Source organism: Phocoena phocoena, chromosome 8 (genome assembly GCF_963924675.1).
Source record: "Phocoena phocoena chromosome 8, mPhoPho1.1, whole genome shotgun sequence".
Lineage (NCBI taxonomy): Eukaryota > Metazoa > Chordata > Mammalia > Artiodactyla > Phocoenidae > Phocoena > Phocoena phocoena.
The window spans coordinates 83,042,951-83,068,200 of record NC_089226.1 but is presented as its reverse complement, the minus strand read 5'-3'; the positions used below and the strand labels follow the sequence as shown (position 1 = coordinate 83,068,200).

At 37.8% G+C, this 25,250-nt stretch overlaps 1 protein-coding gene across 1 annotated transcript in view; it reads left to right on the top strand.

Annotated features, from left to right (window-relative positions):
- Positions 1 to 25,250, top strand: part of DCDC1 (doublecortin domain containing 1) — a 435,371-nt gene that overhangs the window by 165,744 nt on the left and 244,377 nt on the right. The gene's annotated exons all lie outside the window — the stretch shown is intronic.

The window sequence follows — 25,250 nt, the reverse complement described above, 5'->3', positions numbered from 1 at the left end:
ATTTTATTATTTAAAGCGCTACTGAATAATCTCAGTAGGTAAACTTATTTTTATAAGGTGATTTAAAATGTAGATATGATTGCTTCCATAATTATTTTTATTATCATCCATTATTGTTCCTTTGAAATACTCAAGAGTATTTTATTGGCAAGTATTTATTGCCTTAACTTGAAAGTCCTATAATATGTTGAGTACCTATGAGCACTATGGCTTAGATACTGAAAAGACAGACATGGATAGAGGAGATAAATGTGGAGATAGTCATAGCCAAATATAGTATGCAGATTTGAATTGTTTGACCTGCACAGTATGTATAAATTAAAAAAAAATTAGTTGCTGATATCTAGAAATCAGGAGACTTTTACTTTAAATTCTAGAGTTTGGTTTCTCAGAAAATCTGGAACATCTGGCAGTATCCTAGACCACTTTTCCACATGACAACATTGTGTGGGGCTGAGTGGCAGCTGCCACCTTTAGACAGAATTCCTACTCTTCAGTTGAACATAGATGTTATATTATCTGCTTTTCTCATTTTTACGTTCCTAGCCAACAGAACTCTTCTCTGGAGCTGTGCTGTACTTGACACGTGGCTAGTCCAAGTGAGACATGCTGTAACTGTGAAATTCACGCTGGATTTCAAAGATTTGGCCTGAAATAGGATGGCAAAATATTTCATTAATAATTTTTGTATTGATTGTGTTTTTAAATGGTAATATTTTGGTTAGATAAATTACTAAAATAAATGTAACTTGTTTCTTTTTACCTTTTTTAAAATGTGGCTACTAGACAATTTAAGATTACATGTGTGCTTCACGTTAGAGTTCCGTTGGACAGTACTGCTCTTGGTGGTCATGGCCTAGTACAGGGGTTGCTAAACAATAGCGCATGAGCCAAATCTGACTGGTTACCTGTTTTGGTATGATCCACAAGCTAAGAATGATTTTCACAGGTGAATATTTGCAATTTTTTTGATTATAGGGAACATTTAGCTTTGAACCCCAATTAAGTGAAATGGTATTCCCCCCCGCAAAGAATTTTATTTTTCTCATTAATAGACTCGTAGTACAAAACATTGTACTCAATTATTATTATTATATTTTGACTTTCCTCAAAAGTTTATGAAAATTTGTTTTTTTTTCTCTTGTTATTCAAGTTCCTATATTTCATCCTTGTTGTTCCTTCTTGGTATGCAAAGTCTAAAATATTTACTATCTGTCTTTTTACAGAAAAAGTTTGCTAACCATTGGTCCAATAGGAAGCTGATGCAGGCAGCTTTCTGAGGAAGTTAAGCATAGTGGAAATGCTCTGGATTCTGATAGGCAAGGGTTCCAATCTTATCAATTGATCTATTCTCTGAGTCTTAGTTTTCTTATCTGTAAAATGGCAATAATGATTCCTTTCTGAATTGTTCTGAAGATTAGGTAAGATACTGTACAAGATGTTTTGTGGAATAGGTGACTAGCGCTTCCTCTGCCTAGAATGCTGTTCCTTGTTATACCTGAGTTGGTGACTTCTTGCCTATCTTTAGCATAGTAACATTTCTAGCTAAGAGAAGTATTTCTTGCTCTGGCCCCAAGCCTAGGTTAGCTGTCCCTGGAAATCCTGTCCCTTTTTTATGCTTATCATACTTACTGCTGTTTGTCCCACATCTATCTGATTTCTAAGATTTTAAGGTCTATGAGGGAAGTGTCTTGATAACCAGTGTTTTCTAGGACTAACACATAATAAGTATTCAATATTTTTTTTGAGTGATGTTGATGCAAAATGCTGTACATATGACACAGAAAACTAGAAGAATTCAGAGGGAAGAGGTTTGTTTTTTCCACAGAGATTTCAAAGTTTGTGTCTAGAGATTTTGGCCATGTTTTAGGACATATAATTTAAACATGCTTTATTATTCCCTTCTACAATACTTGGATTTTCTCACTCATCTTTCTTAAAGATGAGTGAGGAAATGCAAGTAAAACACTAAACACAGTGCCTGGCACATAGTAAGGCCTCAACAAATTTTCTCTTCTCTAATGGTGGATGATGATGATAAATCAGAATACTGAACATAAAAATAAGCAAAGTATCTATGTACTTGATAAAATTGAGAGATCAAAAATTTTGGAGAATGGAAGGGAATCCATTTTCGAGAAAGTAAATTAGTCATTGCAGCACCCACATTCAAACCACTCTCATCAACAAAAGTCAACTTTATTTTTTTAATGAACAGGATTTGAAGTATAGGACAGTAAAATCTTAGAATCCAGATCAACTTCTGAAAACCAAAACTAAATTTTGTCCTGAGTTTATATATTAGTTACAAGTTTATGTGATAAATGTCTATGTGTCATAATGTTTCTGGTCAGAATGACAACTGGCAGTTGTGGCTCCTTTCCCTTCAGAACACGAGGCTTAACAGATGGGAAGAAAAAGCACGTAGTAGTGTCCACGTTAGCCTTTGCCAACAGGAATGGACACTAAGGCTCTAGAGAGGATGGAGCTGATAACAAAATGCGTCCTCAGGGTTCTCTCTTACAGCCTTACCTAACCTGGTAATGGAGGTCACCCATTATACTTTAAATTTCTGGAATTTCTTTTGAGAATTCTATGTATTCCAGCCATAGTTTTCCAAGTCTTCAGCTTTATTCAGTTTAACCAATATTTGTCAAGTATCTGCTGTGTGCTGGGCATTAAGGATATAGAGTTGAATATAGATTCAGAAACTACTTTAGAGGAGCTCAGAGTCTGGTGGATGAGATCAGTGTGCAAGACACACCAATTCACTGCATAAGTGCTGTTATAGCACTCTGCACAGTAACTGTAGAAGCATCAAAGATGGGCTCCCATGCCTAGGACCTAGAACCAATCAAAGCAGTCTTCCTGGTCAAGTTAAACCAGAGTCAGAGTGTGTGTGTGTGTGTGTGTGTGTGTGTGTGTGTGTGTGTGTGTGTGTGTGTAAGGGAGGTGGTGGCAGTATAACCTAGAGTTATGGCCATCTATTTTTATCCTTGTAACTTTCTTAACCCACAATAAGACTCGAGGTTATAACACAATGAATATGGTGGTAATTCTCAGTGGTGGTGGAGAAGGCTCAGAATGGGATAGGGGATGTAAAGAATGGATCTTGAGATTCTCTCACAATATCAGGGTGTAGGGGCATTGGTGAGTAGCTGTAGAAATGGGATTTTGGTGGCATGGAATAAGGCCAAGTCAGAGTTGTGGACAAAGATGAGAAATGAGGCAAGGGAAGAGGAAGAAGCCAGATAATGAGGCCATGATAAGGAGCATGGGTTTGTATCCTGTGAGCAGTGGGGAGTCACTGAAGAGATTTGAGTGGACAGTGACATAGTCAGATTTTTGCCTTAGAGCCTAAAAACAGGCTAAATAAAAAATGCAGATATGTGTGGTTTTTGCCTGTTCAAGATTTTTAAAGTTTTTGATCAAGTACTGAGAAAATATCCAAACTTTAGGACTGTATTCTCGTATGGCAACAATATGATGGAGATCAGTAGCAGTTGACCCATTGGATGAAGGATCTATTGTCTTTCTCTCAGGGACCACACATTAAAGCTCATGGAAGGGTTCTGTTCCAATTTCGATCACTCCTGAGCAGGTCAGTGTGAATGCTGTTTTGTGATTATTCAGGACTGAACCAGTTGCCCCGCCCTATAATGGCAGAGTTTGTCATGATTATTATCTCTTAACCAGGACCAAATGGACCAGGAAAAGGATCAGTAACCTTAAAGATGGCCAAGGGTGCAGAGTGGAGAGTATAGGCCCATCCTAGTAGATGGAAAGATAGTAAATACCTAATCATACAAATGTATGAGCTGGTGTGCTAGAGTTATGAATAGACTGCTCTGGCAGCACAAAAAGGATGACAGATTGCCTTGGGAAAAGCAACCTGAAGAGAGGTTATAGAAGACTTTATTAAGCAGAGAAGAAAATTTCCCCCAAACAGTCTTAGAGTTCAGTTGTTATCTCAGCTGAATTATTCAGCTCTCAGGAGTGTCCTGGTTGGACAGTAGATCACATGGTCACCCTATATAGAGCAGCAGTGTGTTGGAGACTTCTAGCCTTCAGCAGAATCATTCTCTCTTTTTGACCTTGGAGACACTATCTCCCAGCCTGACTTGCAGTTGGAGGTGGCCCTGTGACTAAGTTCTCTTTAGTGAAATGGAAGCAAAAGTGATGTGTTCCCAACAGCTGAAGAACTGAGGAAGTATGAAAATAAAAAGCCAATGTGCTTCTTTCCCTATCCCAAACTTCTCATGTCACAAATCTAGCTTGTACTATGATTAGAGGAGAGCTTGAAATCAGGCATGACACTAAAATTTTGAACAAGGTTGGATGAGATTTTAATACCTGTAAGTACTAGGTAGTTCTAGATCTGCTTAAGATGTTTGTAAGGGACAGCTGAAGACATTGCCATGCAATAAAAAGCAAGTTGCCAAATAATATGGCGGTGATACCATTTCTGTAAACATAAAATCCATATATTTTATATGTACTTATATTTTTATATATGTGCATAGGAAGAGGTCCAAGCTATTAAATACAAAACTATTAACAGTACCTCTGAGTTCTCATTAATTGTACTAATCAATTGTATTAGAATGCATTAATAGAAATTTTCAGAGGGGAAAAATAACATTGGGTGTTAATTTTGATAATCCTAGAGATGAAGTGAATGTTTGGCAAGGAATTATACACAAGTACTTTACTACGTTTGATGATAGCTGTTGCCAGTCAGTGGATCTTAATTTAGGGTTTGTGGGGTTTTTTTTGTACAAAGCTAAAAAAAATTCTCCTAAAGTCTCCAAATGTAAGTTATTTTCTTATTAATGTCATCAAATGTCTATTCATATAAATAGAATTCTGATTTTTAACTCTGAGCTTTCATAATCAAATACTCTAATATGAAGGAAGAATTTGCCAATTTGTCTGTTACTATCTAGCTATTTTTAAATCATATTTCCTGATGTATCCAAGATGTAATTAAAAACCATGTGCCTTGGAGTCAGACATGCCTGGATTTGAATCTCAGTTCTTTAAATTTCTTTACTGTGTGTTAACAAGCAAGTTACTTTACGTCTTTAAGCATCATTTATAGGACTTGCTGAAGCGTTTTTGAGGATTAAGTACCATAGTGCATCCCCAGTGCGCAGAAAAGTGTGACAGAGTAGACAATGAGAGTCCCACCCTTATCTCTACCCAGTCTTTGCTCTCATTTCAGTTCACTTTTAAGAAGCAGTAAATATAGCTTAATGCAGTTGTTAAATAAGAATTCATAAACCTTCCATTGCCCTGCATTAATTTACACTACCCAGCCTCTCAAAAAAGTTTAACAGGCTGTTGGTAATTTGAAAGCAAAGGTGTTAATAGTATTTTATCTTTTTTGTCTCTTTTTTTGTAAATTTCTTGTTTTCTTCTGAATTATATTTTATCTTTCAAAGATTGAAATAAAATGAGGGAAAAGATAATTATGTTGGGACAAATGTGGACAGAAGATATTTTAAAAATGAGTGGTAACATATATATATTGGTGGGTAACAGGAAAAGAAGCAATATTAAAAAGAGTCTGTTTTTTAATTGCAAGATTCATGCATGTATATGTATTAATATTGTAGCAAGTTTAGTTTATAGAGATAATCTGATGTAAATAAGAAAAAAGCTACACCATCCACAGTCTCACCAGTATCAGTAGTTATTCTCAATATTTTAGTATATATCTTTCTCATATACTGATATATATTTAAAATATTATTTACTTTATTAATTTATTTTTGGCTGTGTTGGGTCCTCGTTGCTGCACGCGGGCTTTCTCTAGTTGTGGCGAGCGGGGGCTACTCTTCGTTGTGGTGCGTTGGCTTCTCATTGTGGTGGCTTCTCTTGTTGTGGAGCACGGGCTTTAGGTGCGTGGGCTTCAGTAGTTGTGGCACACGGGCTCAGTAGTTGTGGCTTGCAGGCTTTAGAGCGCAGGCTCAGTAGTTGTGGCACACGGACTTAGTTGCTCCGTGGCATGTGGGATCTTCCTGGACCAGGGCTCGAACCCGTGTCCCCAGCATTGGCAGGCGGATTCTTAACCACTGTGCCATCAGGGAAGTTCCCTTATTTATTTACTTTCTGAGACAATTTTTTCAGGTAGTATATTGTTACCGTTTCCCATTATTAAATATTCCATAGCATTATTTTAAATGGATGATGATATTCTAGTCAAAAGCTTTATTTTACTAATCTTCTTAATTTTGAAATTTATGCATGCAATTTTTTTTACTGTTGCCAAGCATGTTTTGTCATCATTTTAGTCAGTTTTCTGGTGCATATCCATAATTATTTCCTATTGAAAAATTCCTAGAAGTGGAATGTCCAGATAAAAGGTTGTGCACATTTTAAAGGTTTGATATACATTGCCAAAGGTTCCTCTAATGAGCTGTAACATTTATGCTTTCATTAGCAATACGTGAAAGCACCAGTTTCCCTGTATTCAGTGTTCCTTGAATCCAATAATCCTTATCAGTTGAAAAAATTTTTTGACCAGTCAGTAAGTTAAACACATCATCTCATTGTTTTAGTTTGAATTATTTTATTAGTAGTAATATTGAACTTTATGTGTATGTTTTCTTTGGTAATTTGTATTTTTTTAATGAATTGAGTGTTCATTTCCTTTGCTCCTATTTTCCTTGGTGTTTTTTTTTCTTAATTAATTTTTTAGTCTACTTAAAAGTGTTCTTTACATATTAAGGGTATTAACCTATTGTCATGTTGCAAATATTTTCTCAGTATATTGTTGCTTTTCGATTTTATTAAAGCTCCTTTATGAGATACAGAAGTTTAAGACTTTCATTTACTTAAATCTATCCATGTATAAGACTTAGAGAGACATTTTCTTTTCAGACTCTACAAATTCAACTATATTATCTTCCAGCACTTTTATAATTATATTTAAGTCACTAAAAGTGTTTAAAGTAAAAAAATGGATCCAACATATTTTCCTAAAATGTTAGTCGGTTGTTCATTACAATACTACTTACAAAATCCATCCCTTTCCTTTTTGAATTGAAATTTGGACCACAACCCCTTCTCTGAACTTTCTGGGGCTAGATGTATTTTGGAACTCATAATGTTTGGGATTTTAGAAAATAATGTAGCACATAGACCATATAGTGTATAAAAACTGTAGTGGGGTCTGAAACAGTTCCCTGTACTAAAGTACTTTAATATTTTCACAGTAAAACATTCACACTAAGTGATATAAGTAATGTCTATAAATCAGTCCTTGCTAGGTTTTGCTACCTGATAAGTTCTAAAAAAACTCAGTTTTCAGAAATTTTTGAATTTTGTAATTGTGACTAAGAGATTTTAGACTTGTATCACATGTAACATGTAATAAAGCCCTAAGTATATAAGTTGTGTCTATTTTGGCCTGATATTTAGTTCTATCATCTGTCAGGGTACACAGTGTGATACACTGCTTTAGTGATTTTTGTTTTAAGGTATGATTTAATACTAGTTTTACTGTTTCTCCTTTTTTCCAAAAATTTCTTGGTCATAGTTTTTAGATGCATTAGGGGATTTTTTCCTCAAGGCTCAAGCAAATTACATGGGAGAATTATAGATTAGTTTGGGGGAAGCACAGCAGACAGGGTCGAGCCATGCTGATGATGGACAGAATTGTACTCCCTGTGTCTGGGTACTGAGTCACTTTTGTACTCACTCTTGAATAACTCCTCAACTTTCAGGACCAACTTGAGAATCGCTAGTCTCTTGACACATACCTGAAAGTATATTTTGCTGGACATCCCGAGGTGCTCTCATGTAATCTCATATTTATCTTAAAACCTCCTAGGAGCTATGCTATAAAGAAACCCATTTGTCTTGGTTTAACTTAGTGTTTAGGAAGATCATTTGACTGCAAAATCCCTATATCACAATACCCAGCACATAGTTTAGGAAACAGTTGTCCAATGAAAAATAAAAGTACTTACAATTTTAGGATTTTCATCCATCACTAATCCATCACAGGTGTTTATTGAATGTCTGCTATCTTCCTGTTATGGTTTATTTATTAGGGGATATAAAAGAATCATAAGACATGGTACCTTACCCCAGGAACAAACATAATGAAAACAATTAGGGAAATGCTGACTGTGGGAGTGTAATTCTCAATGGACTGTTAGCCCTCTGAAGGTACAGAGGCACCTAATCAATATTTGTATCACTGGAACCAGTACAGTGCATTGTTTGTATCAGCACTACCATTCAGTAAATATACTAGATAAAAGAGTGAAAGAAGGGAGAGAGGAAGGGACACCATCTATAGGATATGGCAGTATATTTTGGCTCATACATGCACACGAGGGGAAGACAAAGCCAGAGTGGGCTTCACAAATGAGACTGGACCAAAGTTGGGTGACAAAGGATTGATGGGGACGTTTCCCCCATTACTGTGGGAAATAATGATTGAAAATAGGCTTATTGGAGATGTAAGGTGTATCACACCCAGGCTAACACATGTTCAGACACTGTTCTAGAACGATAGAGGCCCATCTGACTTACCCTCTCTGGGCTCCAGAATCCTAACTATGGTTCTCAAGGAGCTCTCTGATTCAGATAGCTGTTTTAGTGGGTGAGAAAAAATGTAGTTCATTACTCTGTGTAAAATAATGAAACGTTCTAGTGTGGGAACTGGCGCAGGACTGGTCTAACAAAAATAGTAGGGTAAGTAGACATAATTCAGAAGCAGCCTGCCACATAAATGCTTCTCAGATGAACTCTGAAGTTTTTTTCAAGAATCCATAAACAATAAAATGGTTTCCTTGATACCCTTATTTGATGTACTCAATTTAGTAATTACCAGCTTATCAATTTCCCCCCAAAATGTACAGTCTGATTGTGTTTTATTTCTCTCCTTTGCTTTATAAATACTGTTTTTGCCTTTGTTCCTTGGCTGTCTATAAACAGATTCTCTCACGTGTGTGGACACAATTTGTGTGCAAAATAACTACTAAATGACTCCGAGTTATTTTCTGACACAGATATTACTTTCTTCCTGAGCTCTTGCACACTGGATCTGGGGGGGGAAATAACTGAATGTCCAATTCAGTTCAAAGCTTAGTCTGATCTGATCATTTAAATAGTTATTTTAGGTCATTATTTCTCTCAGACTCTCTTGTTGGTTTCCTTCAGGTAGTATATGGAAGAAGAGGTTGTGTGGCTTTCAGATCCTTAAAGCACCAGGGTAAGGGGCCCCTGACCTCATGCTGGCCCATTGGAATGTACATGTTGGCACAGCAGCTGCTCGCCAGTGGAAGGATGTCCCTTGTTCACCTAGTTGCTGGATGCTCTTCTGGCCTGTAGTGTGTGAACTTTCAGCTCATTCTCTTGGCCCAGGCACTTTCTCAGGTGGTGCTTCCTGGATGATCCAACCTAAACTTGACTGATAGCCCTCCAAAGTCTGACTGAGACACCCATTTGGCACTGGCTCAAGTGGTTTGTGGTGCTTCTCTCACTACAGAGCAACATCTCCTCACTACGTGAATAGACTGTGATAGACGTCACTGAGACACTTCCATGTCACAAGACACCGAAACCAAGGGTGGTTCAGGAGAGTTAAACCTCAGGCCTCCCTCTGCCTGCGGGTATCATGTCATCTTGTCAACCTGGTTGTTTCCTAAGTTGCTGCAGGACAGTTTCCTCCCTGTGTCCATATTGAGGGGAGGGGAACAGAAGACCCCTCTGCCCAAGGATTGTTTCCGCTTACCTGACACTTGTCTCCCTTCCGAAGCCACACCCTAAAAGAGGGGAACTTAAGACCTGATTCTCCTGGCTATTTTACTTTCTTGCTTCTCTCTCTGAGACTTCTTCCAATTTTTCCTCTAGGACAGAAGGAGGTAGGCTTTAATTTTGTTCCTACATTGTATCTTATTCCTGATTCCACCAAAGGTCTATAGCAGTCAGTCATTACTCTTAATTTACAAAGGGAAATTTATGGGCTGAGTCATCTAAATTTAGCTGTTTATATGCTAATGGAGGGTGGTAAAGGGTTTTCTTGAAAGGCAGATCCTTTCTCAAGGCAACAGTCTTATATGCAGGGGTATTGTTTTGTTGCACATTTCTGCTGTACATGACAGAAGCAATATCATTGTGACAAATCTTAGGGATACCGGGAATAGTTTGGGCAGTCTTGTACGTGGAAAGGCCAAAAAGAAAAGCATAATCTTTAAACCATTACTCTTGTTACATTACCCATTATAATACCCAAAGGACACAGTATTAAGACATTTGAGTGGGATACCTTTAGTTACTAGGAATAGAGACTCATTCAGATCTTCTAAAGTAATGCTGCATTTACCGTGAGGACATATATGACATATCTGTTAGAGTTTATTAGTTGCAATCAGTGGGGTGTGTCTCAGGCTAACTTAGGCAGAAACAGAATTTAATGGGATGGCAGGTGGTAGCACATGGAATTCGAGGAAAGACCAAACAAAGGGGCTGTAGAAAGAACTGGAACAACTCCAGACATCTGGATTTAAGGGACAATCTCCTCAGAGTGCTATTTGTGGGACAGATTCTCTCCAGCTGTTTTATGTCTCTGTATGGTTCCCCTCATGACTCTGTATCTCTGAAGAGAGGCTGGTTGGTCTGGGGAGGCCAGGGGTCTACCTCTTGGCCAGAGTAGCACAAGTCCCTCCAAAACTGCACATGATGGTGGAAGAAATGGCGTAGAGAGTCAGTCTGACAGGGCAAGCTGAGTTGAATTTAGGGCATGTGGCATTCCTAATTGTGATAGAATGTTTAGGCAGAAAGTTTATAATCTGGCTACTAAGTCAGGACTAACTCAGCACCACTTTCCCCACAAATGTGGAAAGGCTAAAATTTGTTTATGATTACTTTTTTTAAAAAACAGGAAAGGAAGGAGATTTTAAAAGTAGTTTGTTTCTTTAAGTGTTAAATAAATTGAAGGTAAGTTCTTACGGAGAATTCTCTTTTACATCCCTTTAGACAAACTATAAATATTTTTAAATATTACTGTTTTAAAATGGTTATGAAGTATTTGCTGGTTTTTACATATTATGAAGATTTCTTTTTTAAATTCTCTTTTTAAACAAACTGACCTCAAAAAGCTACAGGCTCTGGTAAAGGTAGCTTTTGTTCAAAGGATTGGCAAGGATGGGAGAGGAATCCCTGGCTTTGGAAGGCCTGGGTTGTATGAACCATCACTATTGCCCAGTGCCTCAGAACTAATTTGTGACAGAGACAGAATTCGCAGCTAGTTTTGAATTAAGGATTGCTCTTTTCCCCAAGTGTAAAAGTGGCACTCTTGAATTTTTTTGTAGAAGGGATCTAAGTGAGATAACCCTGTTAGAAGTGGGGGCTAGGTCAGGACTTTCTTAAGGTCCAAGTCTAAGACTGGAACTGAGTTAAGTACATATAGCTTGAGAGGATGGGGCTGAGCCCAGGGAAAGCTAAGTACTGAGTCCTCCATTATGCCCTTACTATAGGACTAGCACCTTATTGGGATTGACATATATGCACTAATATGTATAAAATGGATAACTAATAAGAACCTGCTGTATAAAAAAGAGAAAGAAAGAAAAGAAATAGATTAGGTTACACTAACCATCTAGTCCTTGTTGTCATTCCTTCCATTCAGACCATTGCCAAGACTTGCCCACTTGGATCAGCTATGTCCTTTCTCTCTGCTTATGCTTTAAGGCTCAGTTTTCTCTCCTTCCCCCCGCCCCCAAAGTCATGTCAAAGCAATCACTGATTGTATTTAGAACAAATTTTATCATGTAATTAATTACTAATTAGTAATACTAATGAATAATATTGCTCTATATTATCACTTCTTTTCCTAGCTAGGTACTGCCCATCATTTTTTGACTTTTTGTCTCCAACCACTCCATCCCCCAATAATATTTTTGCCCTTTATAGATTGTATTGTTTATACTTCCATTTGAATTATGATCTACCTTCTGCCATATATTTTCTCACTTTCTATTGTTTTTTATTTATTTATTGTCTCCTCAACCATATCACACTTTGCTATTAACCTATTTCTACCAAGAAAAATGTCTAGTACAGTTGTTGCATGTGAAAGCATGTTATATTATTTAATGCTGTGATTTTCTAAATTGGTGAGGTGATTTGGAATCAGCTGGATTCAGTTCTAGGTTCCAACTCTCTCCTTGCCTATAACACCAACTTTATTTAAATAAGAGCTAAGCGTTTGTTTAAAGACTTCAGAGACCACCCCTACCCGCCCCACCATGAGGACCATTTATTAAACAGACCATGTGTATTTTTCATTTGCCCAGCCTAATTATAAACCTTGAATCCTGGTCTGGTGCTTCTTCACAATCCCTAGCTTGATTTTGAATAAATAGTAGGTTTTTAATAAACATTAAGATGAAATAAGAGTATAATATTTATATCATGATTGTTAGGTTTAGTTCAACTCTAAAGGATATTTAAATTAATTTTAAGTCAAAAATAGTTCAGATTTCTTTAACATTACAAGTGTTGAGCACATGAAATAATTTCTTAAAGAGATTCACACACGCGTGCGTGCACACACACACACACACACACACACTTCAGACACCCCATGTCAGAGTTCCATGAATCACCTTTAATATTTTTTTTGGTTGATACGTCTTTTTTTAAAAATCTTTATTGGAGTATAATTGCTTTACAATGGTGGGTTAGTTTCTGCTTTATAACAAAGTGAATCAGTTATACATATACATATGTTCCCATATCTCTTCCCTCTTGCGTCTCCCTCCCTCCCACCCTCCCTATCCCACCCCTCTAGGTGGCCACAAAGCACCAAGCTGATCTCCCTGTGCTATGCGGCTGCTTCCCACTAGTTACCTGTTTTACATTTGGTAGTGTATATATGTCCATTAGCATTGTGGTGGAATCAAAGGTTGGAATAAAATTAATGACAGGAATAAAAGCAAAATCCAGAATCCAAAACAATTTCTTACATGACATTCCATTTTCTGTCTTCATAAAATCCCCTCTGTGCACACACATTGACTGGCACTGTAATAAGTAGTTGTTATATCTGGGAACTCATGTTGCCTTTATTTGTTTTATATATTGGTAGTGTAGATCTCCCTGTGCTATGTGGCTGCTTCCCACTAGCTATCTGTTTTACGTTTGGTAGTGTATATATGTCAATGCTACTCTCTCACTTTGTCACAGCTTACCCTTCCCCCTCCCCATATCCTCAAGTCCATTCTCTAGTACGTCTGTGTCTTTATTCCTGTCTTACCACTAGGTTCTTCTTGACACTTTTTTTCTTAAATTCCATGCATATATGTGTTAGCATACGGTATTTGTCTTTCTCTTTCTGACTCACTTCACTCTGTATGACAGACTCTAGGTCCATCCACCTCATTATGAATAGCTCAATTTCGTATCTTTTTATGGCTGAGTAATATTCCATTGTATATATGTGCCACACCTTCTTTATCCATTCATCTGATGATGGACACATAGGTTGTTTCCATCTCCTGGCTATTGTAAATAGAGCTGCAATGAACATTTTGGTACATGACTCTTTTTGAATTATGGTTTTCTCAGGGTATATGACCAGTAGTGGGATTGCTGGATCATATGGTAGTTCTATTTGTAGTTTTTTAAGGAACCTCCATACTGTTCTCCATAGTGGCTTTACCAATTCACATTCCCACCAGCAGTGCAAGAGTGTTCCCTATTCTCCACACCCTCTCCAGCATTTATTGTTTGTAGATTTTTTTGAAGATGGCCATTCTGACTGGTGTGAGATGATATCTCATTGTAGTTTTGATTTGCATTTCTCTCATGATTAATGATGTTGAGCATTCTTTCATGTGTTTGTTGGAAGTCTGTATATCTTCTTTGTAGAAATGTCTATTTAGGTCTTCTGCCCATTTTGGGATTGGGTTGTTTGTTTTTTTGTTATTGAGCTGCATGAGCTGCTTGTAAATTTTGGAGATTAATCCTTTGTCAGTTGCTTCATTTGCAAATATTTTCTCCCACTCTGAGGCTTGTCTTTTGGTCTTGTTTATGGTTTCCTTTGCTGTGCAAAAGCTTTGAAGTTTCATTAGGTCCCATTTGTCTATTTTTGTTTTTATTTCCATTTCTCTAGGAGGTGGGTCAAAAAGGATCTTGCTGTGATTTATGTCATAGAGTGTTCTGCCTATGTTTTCCTCTAAGAGTTTGATAGTTTCTGGCCTTACATTTAGATCTTTAATCCATTTTGAGCTTATTTTTGTGTATGGTGTTAGGGAGTGATCTAATCTCATACTTTTACATGTACCTGTCCAGTTTTCCCAGCACCACTTATTGAAGAGGCTGTCCTTTCTCCACTGTATATTCCTGCCTCCTTTATCAAAGATAAGGTGACCAGGGGCTTCCCTGGTGGCGCAGTGGTTGAGAATCTGCCTGCCAATGCAGGGGACACGGGTTCGAGCTCCGGTCTGGGAGGATCCCACATGCAGCGGAGCAGCTAGGCCCGTGAGCCAAAACTACTGAGCCTGTGCGTCTGGAGCCTGTGATCCGCAACAAGAGAGGCTGCGATAGTGAGAGGCCCGTGCACCGTGATGAAGAGTGGCCGCCGCTTGTCACAACTAGAGAAAGCCCTCACACAGAAATGAAGACCCAACACAGCAAAAATAAATAAATTAAATTAAAAAAAAATCTTTGCTAATCTAATGGCAAAAATAATGTTTCATTGTTTAAAAAAAAAAAAAAGATACGGTGACCATATGTGCGTGGGTGTATCTCTGGGCTTTCTATCCTGTTACATTGATCTATATTTCTGTTTTTGTGCCAGTACCATACTCTCCTGATTACTGTAGCTTTATAGTATAGTCTGAAGTCAGGGAGTCTGATTCCTCCAGCTCTGTTTTTCGTTCTCAAGATTACTTTGGCTATTCGGGGTCTTTTGTGTTTCCATACAAATTGTGAAATTTTTTGTTCTAGTTCTGTGAAAAGTGCCAGTGGTAGTTTCATAGGAATTGCATTGAATCTGTAGATTGCTTTGGGTAGTAGAGTCATTTTCACAATGTTGATTCTTCCAATCCAAGAACATGGTATATCTCTCCATCTATTTGTATCATCCTTAATTTCTTTCATCAGTGTCTTATAATTTTCTGCATACAGGTCTTTTGTCTCCTTAGGTAGGTTTATTCCTAGATATTTTATTCTTTTTGTTGCAGTGATAAATGGGAGTGTTTTCTTGATTTCATTTTCATATTTTTCATCATTAGTGTATAGGAATGCCAGAGATTTCTGTGCATTAATTTTGTATCCTGCTACTTTACCAAATTCATTGATTAGCTCTAGTAGTTTTCTGGTAGCATCTTTAGGATTCTCTATGTATAGTATCATGTCATCTGCAAACAGTGACAGCTTTACTTCTTCTTTTCTGATTTGGATTCCTTTTATTTCCTTTTCTTCTCTGATTGCTGTGGCTAAAACTTCCAAAACTATGTTGAATAAGAGTGGTGAGAGAGGGCAACCTTGTCTTTTTCCTGATCTTTGTGGAAATGCTTTCAGTTTTTCACCTGAGGATGATGTTGGCTGTGGGTTTGTCATACATGGCCTTTATTATGTTGAGGAAAGTTCCCTCTATGGCTACTTTCTGGAGGCTTTTTATCATAAATCGGTGTTGAATTTTGTCGAAAGCTTTCTCTGCATCTATTGAGATGACCATTTGGTTTTTCTTCTTCAATTTGTTAATATGGTGTATCATGTTGATTGATTTGCATATATTGAAGAATCCTGCATTCCTGGAATAAACCCCACTTGATCATGGTGTATGATCCTTTTAATGTGCTGTTGGATTCTGTTTGCTAGTATTTTGTTGAGGATTTTTGCATCTATGTTCATCAGTGATATTGGCCTGTAGTTTTCTTTCTTTATGACATCCTTGTCTGGTTTTGGTATCAGGGTGATGGTAGCCTCGGAGAATAAGTTTGGGAGTGTTCCTCCCTCTGCTATATTTTGGAAGAATTTGAGATGGATGGGTGTTAACTCTTCTCTAAATGTTTGATAGAATTTGCCTGTGAAGCCATCTGGTCCCGGGCTTTTGTTTGTTGGAAGATTTTTAATCACAGTTTCAATTTCAGTTCTTGTGATTGGTCTGTTCATATTTTCTATTTCTTCCAGATTCAGTCTTTGCAGGTTGTGCATTTCTAAGAATTTGTCCATTTCTTCCTGGTTGTCCATTTAATTGGCATAGAGTTGCTTGTAGTCTCTCATGATCTTTTGTATTTCTGCAGTGTCAGTTGTTACTTCTTTTTCATTTCTAATTCTATTGATTTGAGTCTTCTCCCTTTTTTTCTTGATGAGTCTGGCTAATGGTTTATCAATTTTGTTTATCTTCTCAAAGAACCAGCTTTTAGTTTTACTGATCTTTGCTATCATTTCCTTCATTTCTTTTTCATTTATTTCTGATCTGATCTTTATGATTTCTTTCCTTCTGCTCACTTGGGGTTTTTTTGTTCTTATTTTTCTAATTGCTTTAGGTGCAGGATTAGGTTGTTTATTCGAAATGTTTCCTGTTTCTTAAGGTAGGACTGTATTGCTATAAACTTCCCTCTTAGAACTGCTTTTGCTGCATCCCATAGGTTTTGGGTCCTCATGTCTCCATTGTCATTTGTTTCTAGGTATTTTTTGATTTCCTCTTTGATTTCTTCAGTGATCACTTTGTTATTAAGTAGTGTATTGTTTAGCCTCCATGTGTTTGTATTTTTTACAGATCTTTTCATGTAATTGATATCTAGTATCATAGCGCTGTGGCCAGAAAAGATACTCGATACGATTTCAATTTTCTTAAATTTACCAAGGCTTGATTTGTGACCCCAGATATGATCTATCCTGGAGAATGTTCCATGAGCACTTGAGAAGAATGTGTATTCTGTTGTTTTTGGATGGAATGTCCTATATCAATTAAGTCCATCTTGTTTAATGTATCATTTAAAGCTTGTGTTTCCTTATTTATTTTCATTTTGGATGATCTGTCCATTGGTGAAAGTGAGGTGTTAAAGTCCCCTACTATGAATGTGTTACTGTCGATTTCCCCTTTTATGGCTGTTAGTATTTGCCTTATGTATTGAGGTGCTCCTATGTTGGTTGCATAAATATTTACCATTGTTATATCTTCTTCTTGGATTGATCCCTTGATCATTATGTAGTGTCCTTCTTTGTGTCTTCTAATAGTCCTTATTTTAAATTCTATTTTGTCTGATATGAGAATTGCTACTCCATTTTTCTTTTGGTTTCCATTTGCATGGAATATCTTTTTCCATCCCCTCACTTTCAGTCTGTATGTGTCTCTAGGTCTGAAGTGGGTCTCTTGTAGACAGCATATATATGGGTCTTGTTTTTGTATCCATTCAGCCAGTCTGTGTCTTTTGTTGGGAGCATTTAATCCATTTACATTTAAGGTAATTATTGATATGTATGTTCCTATTCCCATTTTCTTAATTGTTTTGGGTTTGTTATTATAGGTCTTTTCCTTCTCTTGTGTTTCTTGCCTAGAGAATATCCTTTAGCATTTGTTGTAAAGCTGGTTTGGTGGTGCCGAACTCTCTCAGCTTTTGCTTGTCTGTAAAAGTTTTTTTTTTTTTTTTTTAAACATCTTTATTGGGGTATAATTGCTTTACAATGGTGTGTTAGTTTCTGCTTTATAACAAAGTGAATCAGCTATACATATACATATGTTCCCATATGTCTTCCCTCTTGCGTCTCCCTCCCTCCCACTCTCCCCATCCCACCCCTCCAGGCTGTCACAAAGCACCGAACTAATATCCCTGTGCCTTGCGGCTGCTTCCCCCCATGTAAAGGTTTTAATTTCTCCATCAAATCTGAATGAGATCCTTGCTGGGTAGAGTAATCTTGGTGGTAGGTTTTTCTCCTTCATCACTTTAAATATGTCCTGCCAGTCCCTTCTGGCTTGCAGAGTTTCTGCTGAAAGATCAGCTGTTAACCTTATGGGGATTCCCTTGTGTGTTATTTGTTGTTTTTCCCTTGCTGCTTTTAGTATGTTTTCTTTGTATTTAATTTTTTGACAGTTTAATTAATATGGGTTTTGGCATGTTCCTCCTTGGATTTATCCTGTATGGGACTCTCTGTGCTTCCTGGACTTGATTAACTATTTCCTTTCCCATATTAGGGAAGTTTTCAACTATAATCTCTTCAAATATTTTCTCAGTTCCTTTCTTTTTCTCTTCTTCTTCTGGAACCTGTATAATTCGAATGTTGGTGCATTTAATGTTGTCCAAGAGGTCTCTGAGACTGTCCTCAGTTCTTTTCATTCTTTCTTCTTTATTCTGCTCTGCAGTAGTTCTTTCCACTATTTTATCTTCCAGGTCACGTGTCCATTCTTCTGCCTCAGTTATTCTGCTATTGATCCCTTCTAGAGCATTTTTAATTTCATTTATTGTATTGTTCATCGTTGCTTGTTTCGTCTTTAGTTCTTCTAGGTCCTTGTTAAATGTTTCTTGAATTTTCTCTATTCTTTTCCCAAGATTTTGGATCATCTTTACTATCATTATTCTGAATTCTTTTTCAGGTAGACTGCCTATTTCCTCTTCATTTGTTTGGTCTGGTGGGTTTTTAGCTTGCTCCTTCATCTGCTGTATGTTTTTCTGTCTTCTCATTTTGCTTACCTTACTGTGTTTGGGGTCTCCTTTTTGCAGACTGCAAGTTCATAGTTCCCGTTGTTTTTGGTGTCTGTCCCCAGTGGCTAAAGTTGGTTCAGTGGGTTGTGTAGGCTTCCTGGTGGAGGGGACTAGTGCCTGTGTTCTGGTGGATGAGGCTGGATCTTGTCTCTCTGGTGGGCAGGTCCACGTCTGGTGGTGTGTTTTGGGGTATCTGTGGACCTATTATGATGTTAGGCAGCCTCTCTGCTAATGGATGGGGTTGTGTTCCTGTCTTGCTATTTGTTTGGCATAGGGTGTCCAGCACTGTAGCTTGCTCGTCGTTGAGTGAAGCTGGGTGTTGGTGTTGAGATGGAGATCTCTGGGAGGTTTTCACCGTTTCATATTACGTCGAGCTGGGAGGTCTCTTGTGGACCAGTGTCCTGAAGTTGGCTCTCCCACCTCAGAGGCACAGCAGTGAATCCTAGCTGCAGCACCAAGAGCCTTTCATCCACACGGCTCGGAATAAAAGTGAGAAAAAGTAGAAATAAAGAAAGAAAGAAAGAAGATAAAAGAAAAGAAAATAAAGTTAAAATAAAATAAAGTTATTAAAGTAAAAAAATAATTATTAAAAATAATTTGTTTTAAGTAAAAAAACAACACAAAAAACAGACAGATAGAACCCTAGGACAAATGGTGAAAGCAAAGCTATACAGACAAAATCTCACACAGAAGCATACACATACACACTCACGAAAAGAGGAAAAGGGGAAAAAATAATAAATCTTGCTCTCAAAGTCCACCTCCTCAATTTGGGATGATTCGTTGTCTATTCAGGTATTCCACAGATGCAGGGTACATCAAGTTGATTGTGGAGATTTAATCCGCTGCTCCTGAGGCTGCTGGGAGAGATTTCCCTTTCTCTTCTTTGTTCGCACAGCTCCTGGGGTTCAGCTTTGGATTTGGCCCCGCCTCTGCGTGTAGGTCGAGGGAGGGCGTCTGTTCTTCGTTCAGACAGGACGGGGTTAAAGGAGCCGCTGATTCGGGGGCTCTGGTTCACTCAGGCCGTCAGGAGGGAGGGGCACGGAGTGTGGGGCGAGCCTGCGGCGACAGAGGCCAGCATGACGTTGCTCCAGCCTGAGGCGCACCATGCGTTCTCCCGGGGAAGTTGTTGCTGGATCCTGGGACCCTGGCAGTGGCAGGCTGCACAGGCTCCCCGGAGGGAGGTGGGGAGAGTGACCTGTGCTCGCACACAGGCTTCTTGGTGGTGGCAGCAGCAGCCTTAGCGTCTCATGCCCGTCTCTGGCGTCCGCACTTTTAGCCGCGGCTCGCGCCCGTCTCTGGAGCTCCTTTAAGCAGCGCTCTTAATCCCCTCTCCTCGTGCACCAGGAACGGAGGGAAGAAAAAGTCTCCTGGCTCTTTGGCAGGTCCAGACTTTTACCCAGACTCCCTCCCGGCTATCCGTGGTGCACTAACCCCTTGAGGTTGTGTTCACGCTGCCAGTCCTCTCCCTGCGCTGAGACCGAAGCCCGACCCTCAGCTCCCAGCCCCGCCCGCCCCGGCGGGTGAGCAGACAAGCCTCTCGGGCTGGTGAGTGCTGGTTGGCACCAATCCTCTGTGCGGGAATCTCTGCGCTTTGCCCTCTGCACCCCTGTTGCTGTGCTCTCCTCCGCGGTTCTGAAGCTTCCCCCCTCTGCCACCCGCAGTCTCTGCCCGCGAAGGGGCTTCTAGTGTGTGGAAACCTTTCGTCTTCCACGGCTCCCTCCCACTGGTGCAGGTCCTGTCCCTATTCTTTTGTCTCTGTTTATTCTTTTTTCTTTTGCCCTACCCAGGTACGTGAGGAGTTTCTTGCCTTTTGGGAGGTCTGAGGTCTTCTGCCAGCGTTCAGTAGGTGTTCTGTAGGAGCTGTTCCACGTGTAGATGTATTTCTGATGTATCTGTGTGGAGGAAGGTGAGCTCCGCGTCTTACTCTTCCGCCATCTTCCCCCTCTCCCACCTTTAATATTTATGGCAGGAACAGATAGCATTGATTTGACATGTTGACCTGTTTATCAATTTCATTTTGTACATTTGAACTTTTCAAACCATTGCCTATATTTTGGTTTCATCTTTGTTGACAGATAGGGAACCAAAAATATCAGCCTGATCCAATTTAACATGATACAGACTCATTATCGTTTAATTCCTTTACCAATTTTTGTGTGTGTGGCCACTCTTTAACAATTCCATTAATGCATTTCCACGCACAAATTATTTAGGTTGACAAAATTCAGAGTTTTTTTCTGGACATCCATGATACCAAGTAGTGGCTTCCCCCGCACTCCTAGCAGCCACCTCCTGTTCCCATACATAAATGGCAGCCAGCAATGGCTGGAAACAAAGGACTCTCTCCCAGTCTCTGAATACAGTGACATTCATTCTGAGAGAAGCAGGGGCAGCTTTTTGAAAGCCGACTTCTTCAGCTCGACAATAACACACAATGAGTTATTGACTTGTTTATGTACGGAGCTCTTTTCAGTAACTAACTCTGACTCCCACAGTCTGGACAAATGATTGATTTCGTGGTTAGAAAAAGAGAAAAGCTCTCGCGCTAAACTCTGTAGTGCAAACTACTTCTTCCCCATTTGTTCTCTAACTGAATAGGACCTTATTAAAATGCACTTTCCAAAAAAATACCTGCAGCTGGTCTTTATAACCATGTTTTGTATATATAAATAAGTAATTTGTCCCAGTCTTTTGTATATTAACAGACCATTGGGAAACTTGTCAATATATATGAAGGCTGATTGTCCTGTTGTTTATGCTAAACGGTATTGCCTGTATTGATCTGCATGTAAAATATGGATCAAATAATTTATTAATAGATCAATATTTACTGGTCAAAAAGATTTTTGATAGAAAGATAGATTCAGTTTTCTTCTTGGGTTATGTTGCTTTATTAAGAACATTATACACAACACATATCATATGGTTCACATTTAAATCTTTAGCTGCTTTTCTGGAGAATACAGAGAAAACTGCTTGCAGAGCTACAGTTCAGAGCACTGACAGTTTGGCTAGACTAATAGCCTCTTCCCTCTTTGGCTGGTACCTATCTGGAATGTCAATATGAATTAGATAGAACATACCAGTGTTTGATTACTGTAGCTTTTCTAAAAATATTAATAACTAGACTCTAGCATTTACTTTAGAGTTATTTTCTCCTATAAAATAGATTTTATTTTATCTTAATATCATGTTAAAATTTTTACACAATTAGTCTTTATGATTTTCATAAATATGCCTTAAATTATTTTGGGGGGGAGTTAAAAAAACAGGACAGAAAAGCCATATAATGTTAATGATACCATAAAATGAGATTACTGCTGTTCTGTCTGTATTTCTCCAGCAGGAGGTTTTGAGCCTATTTTCCTCTCTAGGATGTCCATAGTAGAGCTTTCCTGAGCCAGCAAATGTTTGAAGAATTCCTCAAAATTAAGAGTACTTTCTATTATAGTCACAATGGGCCATATGTTTTGTATAAAACTATATATACATTACTAATCTATGACCCTTTAGGGCTTTAGAGAAAGTGTAATGTCTGCTACATTAGCATTAATAGTTTTATGTAAAATATAATCTAAAAGGTAAAAACCACTAGAAATCATTTCATTGGAATCTGTTGTTTCAGGTATACTTTTGTGGATTTCTTTTTTTAATTCTTAAACAAATTGTTTGAGGTGAATTTACTCCTTTTTAATCTTGTTTCTCTAACCAGACCATTGTCTTGAATCATTTTGTTCATTTTTCTTTGACAGAGCCATTGTGTTCCTTGTTTCTTCCATATCTGCTACTGTCTTTGATTAGTCTCTTGTCTGTTTTTTTCTGGTTACCATTAATATTGAATGAGCCAACTTTAACCTACTTTAGGATAGCCAGTGTTTGTTACTTACATATTTTAAAAATCTTAGCAGCAAGCTCTGGCGAAAATGGTGAATTAAACCTTCCTATTTAGCTTGGTAAGTTTTGATGTGTATCACAAATATTTGGGGGTGTTTTTTCACATTTTAAAAGGGCATGATGTAGTTAGAAAAAAGCAACTTGATTTTCCACTCCCCTGTTTGGTAGAGATTTGGCTTTTCATAGTTATATACAAATTTTAGCCATCTTTCTGTTTTTTTATTGAGGTATATTGAGAAATATCACTGCAATGTCTAGTTAACATTCCTCACTATACATGGTTACAGATTTTTTTCCTTGTGATGAGAACTTTTAAGATCCACTCTCTTAGCAAGTTTCATGTACGCAGTACACTATTATTAACTATAGTCACTATGTTGTACATTACATCCCCATGACTTACTTATTTTATAACTGAAAGTTTGTACCTTTTGACTTCCTTCATCCATTTTGCCCACCTTTCAACCCCCATTCCACCTCTGGCAACCACCAGTGTTCTCTGTATCTATGAGCTTTTTTTTCTTTTTTAAGATTCCATATGTAAGTGAGATCATATGCTATTTATCTTTCTCCATCTGACTTTTTTCACTTAGGATAATGCCCTCAAGATTCATCCTTCCTGTTTGTTTTGATTTTTAATTTGAAGTGTCTGCCTCTTTATACATGAAAATTAGCCTCAGAAATTTCAAGCCCATTGACAAAAAATTATTTCATATATTTTAAGTAAGAACAGCAGATCAAAAGCATCTAGTTTTGTCTTAATGAAGAAACAGGATGTTCTCCTCCAAAGTGACAGGAGAGAAGAATCTTACTGTTGTTGTTGTGTCTGGAATTTGAGGGAGAGATGCTGTTTGCACTGCATATTATTAATACCTCAAAGTGAAAATGCGTTCTCTTAATTTGACTTTTTACTTTCAATAATTTCCTCTAAATGATTGTATTAAGATAGCTCTCTTTTTGAATGTCTAGGCTGTTTTCAGAAAAGGCCCCATGTATGTATCCTTATGTTTTGTTGACAATTTATTTCTCAATATCTTACTGAGTTCTCTATTTGGTACTATGCATATGATGCTTTTCAGTGTTGATATGTTTTTCCCTCAGCTTATGTAGATTAGGACAGTGCTAGAAGTTGAGTGTTAGAATGAGGTGATTTTTCCAACTGTAGTGGTTTTATAGGTAAAGAATTTCTACCTTTTAAAGAGTTACTTGGAAGCAGTTCTACATGTCATGGTCCTGGGAGACCACATTGAATCGGACCTACTGCAGTGGCACCAAAGAGTTTTATAGTTCTGTTTTTGTTTTGTTTTGCTTCCTTTCTAAAAAGATCTGCTCTGAATGTTTTTGCATTTGGAAATTAACTTTGTGAAGAAAAGATGACCTTGGTGAATATTCCCCAGCCACTCTCCTTCACATATCCTCCCTGATAAATGAGACTCCCCTGATAAAGAAATAATCATAGAGACTTGACACAAGTACGTTGTGCCACAGTTTACACATAGGCTTCCTTGTGTGGAAGTTGAGTTTGATATTTGACTTTTTATAATATTACGTTTTCTGTATTACTTTAGCACAGGAAAAAATATTTCTTGGGGAGATTGATTCTAAGAATAGCTTCACATGATGATTTTTCCCAGTTTTTATTGAGATATAATTAACATATGGCCCTGTGTAAGTTTAAGATGAATAGCATAATGACTTGACTTTTTTTTTTTTGACTTGACTTTTATATATTGTGAAATGATTACCACAGTAAGCTTAGTTAACATCCACCATTTCATATGGTTTAAAAAAATGTGTGTTTTTTTTTTGTGAACTCTTAGGATCTGCTGTCTTAACAAACTTTCAAATATACCATATAGCATTATAACTGTAGTCATCAGGTATATCACATGTTGGTTTTTGTTTTTGTTTTTTTTTAAAACTTGTTTTCAGTGGTTCTCAGTCTAGGACAGGCAAACATTTGCAAACATTTCCTGCTGTCCAAATTCAGTCTGCCTCTTTTTTGTTTTTGAAGTTCTGTTGGAACATAGCCACGCTCATTTGTTTATGTATTTTCTATTTCATGCTACGGGGGCAGAGTTGAGTAATTGCAAAAGAGACTTGTCTGTCCCCCTTTTCCCCAAGCCTAAATATTTACTATCTGGTTCTTACAGAAATCTTTGTCAGCTCCTTACCTAAGTTGATCATTAGGATCACCTAAGGATTCCTTAGACTTTTCTCCTCTCCCAAAACAGGATCTCTGATAAACTGAGCTGTGTCACATATGAGTAGATGAAGACTTCACAGGTTTGATACTATTCTTACAGTATATAAGAATAGGTAGATTGAGGAGGTTATATTGTTGACCCCCACTCCCATTCTATCCCAAGTATAGGAGTGGGTCTTCAGGCAGGGTATAGATTAGAGATTCATGTTAACTCAAACATGATTTGCCAGGCATACAATTGAGAAAGCCTATTTAAAATAACAACAGCATTAACCAAAGAAACAAAACAAAAAACATGGTCCTTATTCATTCTTAATCTTCAATAAGGAGATACTACATGGCACGTCCATTGCTTAAGAATTGTTAAATATTCCAATTCAGAAGGTTCTGGATCAGGCTGTTATTTTCTTTCTTCCTCCTAATACCAATCTGCTGAGTGAATATTACTGTGTGAGTTTAGCTTTTTCCTTTTT